Source organism: Nipponia nippon, unplaced genomic scaffold (genome assembly GCF_047370975.1).
Source record: "Nipponia nippon isolate SJK-2023a ecotype South Korea unplaced genomic scaffold, ASM4737097v1 scaffold_16, whole genome shotgun sequence".
Classification (NCBI taxonomy): Eukaryota; Metazoa; Chordata; class Aves; order Pelecaniformes; family Threskiornithidae; genus Nipponia; species Nipponia nippon.
Window position 1 is genome coordinate 12,189,853 of NW_028262332.1, and position 10,148 is coordinate 12,200,000.

Genomic DNA, 10,148 nt, shown 5'->3' on the forward strand with positions numbered 1-10,148 from the left:
CTCCTCTTCCCATGTTTTTCAGGTAAGAAGAAATTGTTTTTACTCATTTAAAAGGAAATGTTAGATTGGTAACAGAATATGGGACATTCCTTCACCTCGTCTGGGTAAGCCTTAACAAGCCTTTGGATGAGCTGGTGGGCCTGCGACTCCGAGATACCACCCGTGCCCATGCCCTACCTCTCCAAGGAAATCATTAGCACAACAGAACTACAACTGCTAAAAAAATAAGGGGGTTTTGTTTCCGTTCCTTCTTTCTTTCTCCTCTTGCCTTCCTACTTACAGGACTTATTTTTAAGGGGAGTTAAGCTGGTATCAGGTAATGAATCGCCGGTCTCAAAGTCTATCCCTGGCTTTGCCCCGGTGCAGGCACCAACCAGGGGAATGCACGAACACACCCGAGGCTGTGAGCATCGCTCACCTTACGGTCACAACTGGAGATACCGGCCAGAACGGGAGACCTGTTGTTTCAACTACATTTGCATCTGAATGAGCAAATAGCAGTTATCAAGGAAATTAATGTGACTCCTTGGCATGCTAAGTTAGTTACGTATTTAAACCCAAGGATGGCAGAATCGTAAGTAATGCTTAGTCCTGATAATGGAAAATCCAAGAAAAATTGACAACCAGATGTGAGAGTCGATGCCAAGGTTACAACTGATGTACACAGCATAAAACCAGAGAACAGACAAATGAGCCGAGAACTGTAACTAATAACCAAAAAGACTAGATTAGTCCATTAGCCACTACTGCAAGTACAGACTGTTTTATAAGCTCATAATCCAATAAACACATGTATCTATAAAATGCACACATCCTGGGGACCCCGATCTTACAGCTACCACAGATAAGATGGTAACTTCCCGTGGTCTGTCTTTCACCGTGCTTCTCTTTCTTTGCCCCACGCCCAACGTGCTGTTGCTTTGTGTTTGTTGTTTTTTAAATAAACTTTTCTCGGTTCTTCCCCATCTCTAAATCTCCTCTACCTCCTCCAGTCGTTACCACCTTGCTTGTCCGAACGCCCTCCATTCCCGATACCCGTGTTCTCTTACTCACAAACACTCAGCACGAACATCAAGAAGACGGGTGACTTAAACCGGGGTAATTCACACACGTATTAGGATTCCAGCTGCTCTTGGAGCAAGGGGAGCAATACTAACAGCAGCAGTACCGGGAAACGGCTCAAAAGCATCACTATGATACTCAGGATCTTTAAAAAAGTGAGTGAAATATTTTTATTAATTAAAAGTGCTGTAAAACTGATTGCCATAAGATATTAGAGAGGCTGAAACCTGAGATTTGGAAGCTGATTAGACTGTCTGTTAGTAATGAGGACATTCATCGTCCCATCAGGTAGGAAACATCAGTACCGCCTACGAACACGTGGGCCAAGGCTCAGACCCATCAGTCACCAAGCCAAAGGGGTCTGGAGGAAACCACCGCTGTGCTTATTGCAAATCGATGATACTTGTTCCAAACCAGCACTAGAAATCCAAAACATCAGGTACCTGTCTATGGGATGGAATGAATCCATATTCTTAGTCTGATCCTGCAAAATATTAATTGTGTGGGAAGTCCCACAGAGCTCAATTACTTACCTGTGCAAAGCTTATTAGGTAAGGATTTGTAGGTGGTGGGACTGAATAAAAGGGATCCAATTATTAGTCTCGGTGGCCAAGAGGCAAAGGCCTAGCCACACTGGATTTGACTCGTAATAACCTGTGGGCTTCCTATGGCGCCTGTGGTCTCTTCTTTAGGAGGAATCATTCAGAACCAGATTACAGACACCACTGGAAACATAATTACTTTCTTCTCCCAACTAAAAAATTGTATTCCAACTGTAAATGCTGAGGGGACCCAGAAGATAAAGTACAATTACCTATATTCAAAAAGGCAGCATCAAACTTTATTAATAGATCCTGTATAAAATTCAATGGAAAATCTATTCAGGGCCAGGGGCCCTACCATTTGGAGTTTCCTTAATAGCCTCCAATAAATCTGGGAAGCATAAAGGGGCTGTTAAATTAACATTTTCCTGATCTGTCACCTGTGGCATAGTTAATTTGTCAAAAAATTCTTTTAGCTTGTCACTGGACACTGTATATTCTGACAAATGAAGTCTGGAATAAAATTGACAAAATATCTCGTTAATTTTCTAGGAAATCACAAATCTGATTCCATTAAGCTTTTATTGTTAGAAATGTTACATTCCACCAATCCTTTAAGGAAGTGAGGAGTAACTGGATACAGAGAAAACATTCAATAAATCATAGAAATTTTTCTTAGTATTTTTATTCATGGATTCTCTTAAGGCTATCTAGTGCTCTCCTGAAGTCTGATCTGACGAAAATTTCCGTTTGCTATTTCTATAGCATTCCCACCTCACTCAAAGCAAAGATGCTGTTTCGTCACCTGCAATTCACTGGAGGAGACATGGCGCTGTGCAGCGTACACAGGCTTGACGGGGCAAGAAAACAGGGACACTACTTCCCAAATCATCGCTAACGTGGTGTGCACAGAAACAAACCACAATTTCTTTATACTTCTGTTTTCTCCATCTTTGTCGTCAGCACTCTCGGTGGTTGGCACATCGTAGTTCTTTGGCACGTTACGGCTCTTCTTTTCTGCTGCTATTCAAGAGCTGCACAGAATTACGTCTGTTATTTGACATTGCTGAAAAGTACAGTCTGCTGAATTCACAAACTTTCTGCTTTCTATTTTTTCTAATTTAAATTAAGCGGATCAATGTATATTTATGCACTTTGATAATAAGCAGCGGCTAAGCTTAGGAAAGTTATTCCCATTAAGAAACAAATTTCTTCTGAAAGAACAGCTTCGTACCTTAAGACTAATGTTGCTGTGAATCCATGCTTCTCGTATTCTCTAAAATAAACACAGCCACAAAATATTGGGGATATATAACAACGGCAGTCGGGCTAATTACAAGAACCTAAGTACCACCAAGAGCACGTACATATGTTGCTGGTACTTCTAGACAAGAGCGTGAGTGAAGGATATGACAGGCAACTCAAGTGATGAATTTTTATGGATTTTCTAGGATTGTATTTGCGAGGTGTGGTGTTTAATTATAGAAATACTGGTTACTACAATTACGACAGGAAAACTGCACATAGAATGATCTTCACTGGCTACACATAATTTTAGAAATATCTGTATCATTATTTAATGTTCTGTAATAAAATTAATATGGTTTAAACATAAACACAGTATGTTAATCCAAAAAAGGAAAAAATACATATTTAAACTCCATCGATCCTTTCAACATAAGAAGTCTTTCTAAGATTTAAAATCGATTTCTAATCAAAGTCCATGAGAAAACCTGTACCTCCCCCCAATACCAGATGATGTATATCTCGAATTGATTATTGTAGGGCCACTAATCATCTTCTAGATGATGCAGGACGTTTGGTACCGTTCTGTCCCTCCCTAAGACAACTTACTCCTAAGCAGAGTTCCGAGGTACCTGCATAATGGAAAGCTAATGAAATGGCCATTGAGAAAAATGTGTGCGCTCTATCCTTCTCACTCCTGATTTGCTGCACTGCACACCATGGTAGAGAATTAAAACAAAGTCCATAAACATTTCTTAGAGAAAAGAGATTAATTTTCAACAATAATAATTTACGGCATCTTCCTGTACAATAGAGTTCTGTGACTAAATGTTATATCACTTTAAGATTAGATGTTCTAATGATATAATGCAAAGATTTTACTGAATCGTTATTTAGTGGGAGTCATAAAAACCTCTTAAAATTAATCTTTCATGCACATCTTGCTTATCCAAAGTTAGCATTTAATTAGATGGCCTTGGCACGAATGAGCTTACTACTTTATTTGCTCAATCAGTATATGTCTCTTCAGTAATTATAATTAATTCAAGTCATTGACTCACCTCCCAGCGAACAATGCTAAACATTACACAAAATGGAAATAAATGCTTATCCTTTTCCAAATGTAAAATTTCTTCTCACTTTTAAACTCAGTGAAATGTTTTTTGTTTTAGGTGACAGGGTATTTAATGTACTACGCAATCCAGCAATCACCTCCTAAACATAACTTACTTACATATGCATCTAAACAACATATAGAAAATACATGAAGGGGAAAAAACTGAAATATATTAACTCAGCATTTACAACACAACCAAAAGTTCTAACAGACTAGAGCACAGATGTTTATGGCAATACGAAGGACTATATTTTTCTACGGCAACGATTGAAAAGCATCGTTTTCTAAGCTCTTGACTTAAAAATAAAAAAAATTTAGAGCAATTATTTCTTCATCCAAAATAAATGGGAATAAAACAGTCAGTCATATTCTCTCATCAGCAAAACAGCTTTTGAGGGGCTGAGCAGAAAAAGAAGGGTCAGCTAAAAAAAAAAAAAAGATAATTTTTTTAACGTTTAGACGATCGAATATCTTAAAAGCTTTCAATAAGCATGTGGCAGAAACCCTCGTGCTGTAGCGCAATATAATGACACTACCGGCATATGGTTCAGAGCAAACACACTGGCAGCAAAACACGATGATGAACACATTTATCAGCCTCAGCACCCGAGACCCACACTACCCAGCAGTGAAACACGGAGCTGCAACTAGTAGATTTTGGTGCGGTGAGCAGAACAGCATCTAACGTAACAAGACGGTTAAATATTTATAACATAGTCTGTTCGTTCTATTTGCACAGTACTATAACAGATCTGGAGAAAATGCCCGTTCAGTTGTATATTACATTAATATTCAGAGGCGTAACGCTAAGCCTTAGTGTTCGTATGAAAACACAGGGTAGTTCTACCCCTTTTATTCTCCAGCGCACCGTACCATACCCTACTATGGCGAAATAAGGATATTTATTTCATCAGGTGGTTAAGCCAGTATCGGTATTTTCATTACTATAGCCACACAATTACTTTTGTTATTCTTAAGTCACTTCTGGAAAGCACCACCAGTGCGGCCCCTGGGACCAGGGACCCCGCCCCGGCAGCAGGGGACCGGGCTGGGCTCAGCACGCCCGCCAGCCGCACGGCTTCTCAATGAAGCTTCAAATTCGTTCCTTTCTGAGGAGTGGATTCTCCTTTGTATCATCCTAGCTTGTGCTGCAGAGTTAGCAGATCACAATGTAAAATGCCATTAACATTGTTAAATACTTAATTTATCTTATTCACACTGTCACTATTCATAAAAATTTAACCCAGTAATTTCCTGTTATACAAAGCATAACAAAGTATGAATATTTAACTACAAGGTAAATAACACACTATTATTTTTTATTCTAAATTGTTGACTTCACTTAGCATGTCTGCTTTGTATAGCACCACACTATTTTTCAATTAAAGGTCCAGATGTTTCAAAGGCTCCAGTAGGCAGCAGCAGTTATGAGAAATGCGTTATCTGCATTGCAATGATCACTACAACATCAGCTCCAGGCTGCATTAACATACTCATGTTTTATTCCAGCCCCCCTCCTAATGTACCAGTTAATTATACAACACACAGCTGAGAAACATAACCTCCAGAGCTGGACAGTTTCCTTCCACGCTTCCACCTGAACGAATTTTTATATGCACCTCAAAACTGTGATTTACATATATAACCACATAATCAAGTATCCCAAATTACTGCCTGTTCCTTCTTGGCATTCACTCCCACAATTAATAAAACCATGTAAGTCCTGAGCAAAGAATAAGACAGGTAATTCTTGTAACAGCATGTTTCAATCATATTAACGCGCATTCATCTATACAACTCACTTTAAATTAAAAAAAACGTTTTACTTAAAGCGCTATGAATACGACTTCTCGTTATTCCTTCTTTCTGACAAATGGTATTTGGAACGGAGGGAGAAACCCCGAGTCCGCCCCCTTCGCAGCCCAGGCCTCATCTACTTTCACAGAGGTCTGACTCCTGGGAGAGATGGACCCAGTCCACCTCGAATCCCGCGGCACTCCAACGGCGCTCGGCCGGGAAGGAGAGCACCTCCCGTGCCGCAGGTCCGCATGCTCCCGGCAGCACCGCCGAAGCCGAGCACGGGACCGGGGGCTGCCTTCCCGGCGGGCTGGATTCCACAGCGGCTGCGACGGCACTGAGCTAGCCGTGGACACGAAACCCTTACCCAGTCAGTTCCAAGAGTTCCACTGAAGAATGAAAACACATCTTCAGATTTATCAAAATACAATTGCTATAGCTGCAACCAAAGTGCATTCATTACACGGAACTATCCTTAGTTTCCACGTAGTGAAGAGAAGGAACGGCCTACTTTAGAAGAATTATTTATATTTTACTTAGTAATAAACAGTACAATTTAATACCGAGGAATAGAGTTATTCTTTGTAACAACAAAACGCAACAAAAACTTATAATTAAAACTACACCATAAACATTATTTGTACGTTAAGAAATACGCCACGATATATTTTAATGAACAGATGCTATACAAAAGATGAATGTTTTCAGAAATATTCAATCCTTAAACAGATCAGCCTCTAATCCTATGCTTCCGTTGCACAAAGCAGACAGCTTAAGTTCCTCGAGGACATTAGCTAACCTTAGGTGGAACATTTTTAATACATCACCATGTCACTTTTTAATGTGCCACAATCTATTAACCACATGGCAAACTAACAGGGATTTTTAAAATATGGGTTTTATAGCTTTGTGCTGGTGATTAATTAAATAAATAGCCAGCGTTTCACAAATCATCCCTCTAATTAGTCTAAACCAGACACTTTGCATTCACTGGCATTATTGCCATCTGAAGCTCACAGAAGGGCAGGAGCGCTAGAGGACGAGCCCGTGCACTCCGGAGCGCGCCGGCACTGCGCAGCCCTGGCTGGCACGGCACCGCGCAGCCCCGAGGCAGAGGCACCGTCTTCACAGGTGCTGCAGTCAGCTGGAATTTGACTCCAGCTGCTTGGAAAAGATGTTCTGTGTAATTATTCTCCCTCATCCTGAAGGAAACAATCGAGATAACAAAGAAAACAGAGCTGTATCTGGAATTTGACCTGAAGTAGCAAAGTTGTATGTTGCAGAAAATGAACAAATATTAAAGGCAGACGCCAGAAAAAAATTACGAGCTAAATGCTACATTTTCTGTCAAAACATTTCAAAGTTGAAGCTACAACTAATTACATGCGGTCCATTCAAAGAAGCCAAGCAAGGCTTATCATTAAAATGACTCAATTATTCTTAAAAAGAAAGAGAAAATCATCTGTAAAACCTGCCTGAAATCTCATCATTTTTACTGTGCCTATCTAGATAGATCATTTCCCCCAGAGCTCAAATTAAACTCTTAACAGTTAATATGCTCAAGTTTTACTACAGGTTTTTCTCCAAATTATTATTAACTGGAATTTCCTACCTAGGAAGGTTTTTATATGGAAATATGTTCCGCAGTGTTTAGTAACACTATCACAACAGCTTTTTCCCCCTCAATTTAAAAACCATCAGAGAGACGGAAAATGATGTAGCAGTCAGGCTGCTCAGGAAGATGGGATTTTATTTCCTCTACCAGGCGATTTCTTTCTCAGCATCCGTCACTGAACTCGCCCCTTAAACCAAAGTTCCCTTACGCTCGGGACGATACCTGCGTTATTCGGCAAGGCTGAAAGAACACGACACAGCCCGCTCGGACGGGGACGGCGCCGGGGCCACCAGGACACCGTCCGATCCGCCGTCCGCTGTGCCCGTGCCGCGAGGGCAGGCGCTGGCCGCGACGCCCAGCTCTGCCCGGAGCACCCTGACTGCGAACCACCGTGAGAGCCGCAGAGCTGCTCGCGACGCGCGATGCCGACCTGCACGTCCCTCCCTCCAACTTTGTTATTATCAGCAAAAAGCCATGGGATTAAAAAGTGCAGCCTTGAGAAAATGATCTATGACAAGTAATCCTAGGGCTGGATTACACCAAGGAAAATCATGTAGAATTTGACTTGGTTATATTACTTGTCAGTGAGGTGCATTCATTTAATCAAACGAAATTTAAATAATTGTGCTTCCAGCGATATGGTTAAAGTTTTGCACTGCAAAAATTATGAACAAAAGAATAAATTCATTTGTGCTCTGTTAAATAAAACTATTTGCTCTTCTTGCAAAAAGAACAGAATCCAAATCCAGGAAAAACACTAAAGCCTCGTCAGCGAGGGATGTCTCAGCCGCCTCCTTCAGTTTGATGATCTCTCTTCAGAGCTTAAGAAACGGCAACCCTGCAGCACCGGGGTCGACTGCCAAACGGCGTTTAACGCGGCCGACCCCTCCCGAGCCCCTCCGGCGGCCACCCCTCGCCAGGGGAGCAGCAGCAGCCGCGGGGGTCTGGCACGTCCAGCGAGCCCCACAGCGATGGGGCTACGGGCGGCACGGGGGACTGCTCCGGGAGGAGGACGCGCTGCCTTCCCCACGCCGAGAGGGTGACCAAGGGCAAGGGAGCCGAGAAAAATGATCTTACTGGATAAAGAATCACAAGACCCGAGATGTAATTCTACCCTTTCCCAGCAATTAAAAAAGAAAAAAAAGGTCCTCAAACCTGCAACACAAGTTCAGACCTTGGATTTATCCTTCCAAGAAATCTGAAGTTCCAACTAACTACTGACAGCAACCTAACAGATTTTCTGTGGCTGACTTGTCTCTTTGTTTTTACTAGCAGCATGACTGCAAAAAGAATTGACTGGCTGTGAAAATTTTATACCGCTTCTTCTGGAAAATAGTATTTACATTACATATAAATGCGCACTGAAATTCTACATTATTTTTCTAATTAAGTACTGTTTTCCCTATTGGTTTGCCCACAAAATTACTTTTATAAATATATTTTACACAGCATATAATACACATTCTGAAGCAATACAAATGACTTATAGACTTTGAGTTGAGAAAAAACCTGGACTCCCGGCTTTCTGCAGAATTAATTAATGATACTTTTCAGAAGACTGGTCTAATAATTCCAGTATGGCTAAAATCTCCGATAATTATACCCTATCTCCATAAATTTTCTTTACACTTTTACCTGGACACAGAAAAGATCTTCGCTTCCTCCTCCTAACTACTTTCCTTCAGCACTAACACGACGTTTCCCTTTGAAAGCGCTCCTTTACAAGGGTCGGTAGCGTACGGCAAGCTGCGCCACAGTTGCCACCGTGGAAAGGCTGGGTTCTTGCTCGAGGTCATTTTGAGCCAGGAGCCATTTAAACCAATTATTTAAAACAAGAAATAATGCATTCTGCATGTGGTTGGGAATCTGTATCAGCATTCCAAATGACCACAATATTGGGAAAGAAGTCCAGGACTAATAATATTCGGACTTTTTAACTCTTACATTACACCTCTGTCCCTGAAACTGAGTCAGTGCTGGTACGCTACTTCTTCATCCACCACAAAGCACCGGCTTAAAAAAAGGCTCTCTCCTACGCAGCTTCAACGGCCACATCTCATTGAGGTGGTACCTTTAAAAAGACTATGAAAAAGTTTAACCTTAGGAAGCTTTTGCTCTTAAAATATTGCACGTGAAAATGCTCCCATGGGCCAGTTCAAGCAAGTTTAGCTGATGCAGAATTAAAAGCTGTTCTCCTGCAGATGACCCTACCAAAGCCCCCCAGGCCCCCGCACCGCTCTGAACGGCAAGACAGGGTGAGAGGGCTTCACAGCACCTTCTGACATAAAGTCTTTTCAACATTTTTTCCCCAGGACTTAGGCCCATATCAGCCTAAGGTATAATAAATTCAATCTGCATAGAGAGCTGAGAAACTTTTTTTGTTAGTAAATCAATTTTCCTCATCTTAAATGAAAGCTTTACCAGTATTAAGAAGCTAACGAGAATTATTTTCCTATTTGTTTCAGATAGGCAAATAAAGGAATCTTACATAGAAAAAACAGACCATTTTATTGACTTTACAAATTCTGAGTGGGGAATATTTACTAAAGTCTTAAATAAATAAAGAAGAATTTAATAAAAATCTAAATTTATAATGGAAACAAATAAAACAATTAGCACTCCATTTAAATTTAATGTTTAACTACAAAACCAGAATTCTTTGGTCAGCCACACTATGGTGCCTGAACAGACCTATAAAAGAGTCCTGACTCCGTAATTAGTGTCAATGTTTGAAAATTATTCTTCAAGTACAAAGGTCAGAGTAAGGCAT

The 10,148-nt window shown here is 40.9% G+C and overlaps 1 protein-coding gene across 9 annotated transcripts in view; it reads right to left on the minus strand.

Moving 5' to 3' along the window:
- The window catches only part of MAPKAP1 (MAPK associated protein 1), a 107,605-nt gene that overhangs the window by 62,977 nt on the left and 34,480 nt on the right, over positions 1-10,148 (minus strand). The gene's annotated exons all lie outside the window — the stretch shown is intronic.